We start from the raw sequence: 5,000 nt of genomic DNA on the forward strand, positions 1-5,000 counted from the left end.
TAAAAAAAAAAAATAAAATTAAATATATAAAAATAAATAATTAAATAAAAATAAATGAATAAAAAATAAATAAATATAGAAATAAATAAATAAAATATAAATAAAAAAAATAAATATAAATAAATAAATAAAAAATAAATAATTAAAAATAAACTACAAATAAAAAATAAATAAAAATAAAAATAAATATAAGTAAATAAAATAATTAAATAAATGAAATAAAAATAAATAAATAAATAAAACAATGAATAAATAATTAAAAATAAATTAATAAGTAAAAATAAAAAATAAATAAATAAATAAATAAAAATAAATAAGAAATTAAATAAAAATAAATAATAAATATTTGAAAATAAATATTTAAACAAATAAAAGATGATAAATAAAAAAAATAAAATTAAATAAATAAAAATGAATAAATAAATACAAATAAACATAAATTAAAAAATAAAAAATAAAAATAAAAATATAAGTAAAAATAAAAAAATAAAAATAGATAAATAAATAAATAAAAATAATTAAAAATTAATAAAAAATTAATTAAATAAATAAAAAACAAATAATCAATCAAAATAAATAAATAAAATAGATAATAAATAAAAAAAAATTAAATTAAACAAACAAATAAAAAGGAATAAATAAATTTAAAAAAATTAAACTAAATAAATGAATAAATAAATAAAAAAATAAATAAATAAAAATAAATAAATAATAAGGATAAATAAATAAATAAAAAAAATAAAAAGAATGAATAAATAAAAAAATAAATAACAAATAAAAATAAATAAATAAATAAATGAAAAAAATAAATGAATAAAAAAAAAATAAATAAATGATTAAATAAATATGAATAAATAATTAAATAAAAAATGAACAAATAACAAAAAAAAATAATTAAATGAATAAATAATAATAAATAAATTAATAAATAAATAAAAACAAAATAAATAAATAAACTAAATAAATAAATGTAAATAAATAAAAAATAAATAAATAAAAAAAATTAAAAAATAAAAATAAATAAATGTAAACATAAATCCCAAAAATAACTCATAGAATACATAAATAAATATATAAAATAAAAAATAAATACAAAATAAAAATATATAAACATGTAAAAAAAATAAAAATTAATAAATATATAAATAAAACAAATAAAAATAAATAAAAAATAATAAATAAATAAATAATTAAATAATAATAAATAAATAATAAATATAAATAAATAGTAAAAAAATAAAAAAAATAAAAAAAATAAAAAAATTAAATAAATATATAAAAATAAATAACCTAAAAAAAATAATAAATTAATAAATCATAATTCAATAAAATAGAAATAAATAAATAAAAATAAAAATAAATAAATAAATAAAAATAAAAAATAAATGAAAAATATATACAATTAAAACAAAAATAAATAAAAATAAATAAATAAATAAATAAATATAAAAAATAATAAAATCATCAAAAATATATAAATAAAAATAACAAATAAATTAAATAAATAAATAAAATAAAATAATAAATAAATAAATAGGAACAAACTAAATAAATATTTAATAAAATAAATAAATAATTAAATAATAAATACTACTAAAAAGTAAATAAATAAATAAATACAAAATTAAATAATAATAAATAAAAAAATAAATAAATAAATAAATACAATAAATAAATAAACTATAAATAAATAAATAAAATTTATAATTAACAAAAATAATAAAATAAAAATAAATATATAAATAAATAAATAAAAATAACAAAAAAATAAAAATAAATAATGAATAAATCAAAAAATAATTGAATAAACATAATTAAAAAAATAAATAAATAAATATCAATCAAAATGAAATAAATAGAAATAAATCCAATAAAAACAATAAAAATCAAAGTAAATAAAATAAAATAAATAATAATAATAAATGAAAATGAAATAAATAAATAAAAAATTAACATATATAAAAGTAAATAAAAAATTTGTTAACAAAAATAAAAAAAACATAAATAAATATATAAAATAAAAATAAAATAAATGAATAAACATAAATAAATAAAAATAAAATAAATAAAAAATAAAAATAAATAAAATAAAAATAAATACATAAAAATAAATAATATAAATAAATAAATAAACAAAAAAATTAAAACACAAAAAAAATAAAAATATATAAAGAATTTAAATAAATAAATAAAAAAAATAAATAAATAAAATAAATAAAATAATAAATAAATATATTATACAAAAATAAAAAATAAATAAATAAATAAATAAATAAAAACTAAAAAATAAATAAATGAAAAATAAAAAAAATAAATAAATAAATAAAAATAAATAAATAAATAAATAAATAAGTGAATAAATAAATAAAAAAATAATAATAAAAAAATAAATAATTAAATAAAAATAAAAAATAAATAAATAATTAAACAAAAATAAATAAATAATTAAATAAAAATAAAAATAAATAATAAGTAAATAATAAGAAAAATAAAAAATATAAATAAATATATAAATAATAAATAATAATAAATAAAAAATAACTAGAAATAAAGGAATTAAATAAAGATAATAGAAAATCAATAAATAAATAAAAATAAATAAATAGAAATAAATAAATAAAAAATAAATAAATTAATAAAAATAAAAGAAATAAAATAAATAAATAAATTAAATGAAATAGATAAAACTAAATAAACATAATAAAAGTAAAGTAAAAATGATAAAATAAATAACAATAAATAAAAATAAATAAAAATAAATAAATAAAAATAAATGAATAAAAATAAACTAATAAAAATAAATAATCCTAAACAATAATTAAATAAAAATAAGTAAATAAAAATAAATAAATCAAAACAAATAAATATATAAAAAATTAATAAATAAAAATTAAAAACAAATAAATAAAAATAAATGAAGAAAATGAAATAAATAAAAATAAATAAATAAATAAAAATAAATAAACATAAATAAAAGTAAGTAAAAATGAACAAAATAAACTAACAATAAATAAATAGATAAATAAAAATAAAATAAATGAATTAAAAATAAATTAATAAAAATAATTTAATAAAAATAAAATAAATAAAAATAAATAAATAAATAAAAAATAAATAAATTAAAATAAATAATATAAAAATATTATCAAAAAATAAATATAAAAATTAAAAATAAATAACATAAAATAAAGAAAAATTAAATAAACAAAAAATAAATAAATAAATAAATAAATAAATATAAATAATGAAATAAATAAAAATAAATAAAAATAATATATAAATAAATAAAAATAAAAATAAAAATAAATCAAATAAATAAAAATAAATAAAAATAAAATAAGTAAATAAATAAAAAAATAATAATAATAATTAAATAAATAATAATGAAATAAAATAAAAATAAATAAATAAATAAATTAATAATGAAATAAATAAATTAATTAAAAAATAAAAATAAAAATAAATAATAAGGTAAAGGGTAAATAAAAAATAATAATAATAAAATAAATAATAAAAATAAATAAAATAATAAATAAATTAAAAATTATATAATAAACAAAAATAATTAAATAAAATAAATTATATAAATAAAAACAAATAAAAAAAATTTGATAAATAAACAAAATAATGAAAAAAAATTAAATATATAAATAAAAATTAATAAATAATAAGAAGAAACATAAATAAAATAAAAATAAATTAACAATAAATAAATAAATAAAAATAAATAAATAAAAAAAATAAATAAATAAAAATAAATTAATCAAAATAAAACTAATAAAAATGAATGAATAAAAAAAATAAAAAAAATAAATAAATAAATAAATAAATAAAATATAAAAACTAAAAACTAAATAAAAATTAAAAATTAAAGACAAATAAATAAAAATAAATAAAGAAAATTAAATAAATAAAAAATAGATAAATAAATAAAAACAAACTAATAAAAACTAAATAATTAATAAATAAATAAATAAATAAATAAAGAAAAATAAATTGATAAATAATTTTAAGAAATAAATAAATAAATAAATTATATATAAAAATGAATAAATAAAAAATAAATAAAAATAAAAATAAGATAAATAAAAATTAATAAAAATAAATAACTAAAAATAATAAAAATAAATTTAAAAATAAATAAAATAAATAAAAAAGAATAAATTGAATATATAAAATAAATAAAAATAATAAAAAAGTAAATTAAATTAAATAATAAAAAAATAAAAATAAAAAATAATAAAAAAAAATAAAAATAAATAGATAAATAAATAAAAATAAATAAATATAAATTAATAAAATACAAATAAAAATAAATAAATAAATATAATTAGATAAGCAAATGAAAATATAAAAATAAATAAATTAATTAAAAACAATTAAATGGAAAATAAAATAAATAAATAAAAGTAATAAATAAATAAATAAATACATAAATAAAGTAAACAGATAATAAGATAAATCAATAAATTTAAAATAAATAAATAAAAATAAATATATAAATAAAAAAAAACCAAAAAATAAATAACTAAATACTTAAAAAAAAAAATAATTAAGAAAAATAAATAAATAAATAAATAAATAAATAAAATAAATAAATAAATATAATAAATTATTAAAAATCAATAATTAAATAACAATAATAAATAACTAACTATATAAAATAAAAATAAATAGAATAAAATTTAAAAAATAGAAATATATAAATAAATAAATAAATAAAAATAGTAAATAAAATAAGTAAATAAAAATAACTAAATAAAACTAAATAAGAATGAAAATAAAATAACTAAATAAATAGATAAAATAAAATAAATAAAAAAATAAAAAAAAAAATACAAATAAAAATAAAAAGAAAAAAATAAATAAAAATTAAAAAAACAAAAATAAATAAATGAATATAAATAAACAAATAAAAATCAATAAATAGAAAAAAAAAAATAAATAAATAAATAAATAAAAAAAAAAAAAAAAAATAAATAAATAAATAAATCAAAATA

Source organism: Macrobrachium nipponense, chromosome 2 (genome assembly GCF_015104395.2).
Source record: "Macrobrachium nipponense isolate FS-2020 chromosome 2, ASM1510439v2, whole genome shotgun sequence".
In the NCBI taxonomy this organism is placed as follows: Eukaryota; Metazoa; Arthropoda; class Malacostraca; order Decapoda; family Palaemonidae; genus Macrobrachium; species Macrobrachium nipponense.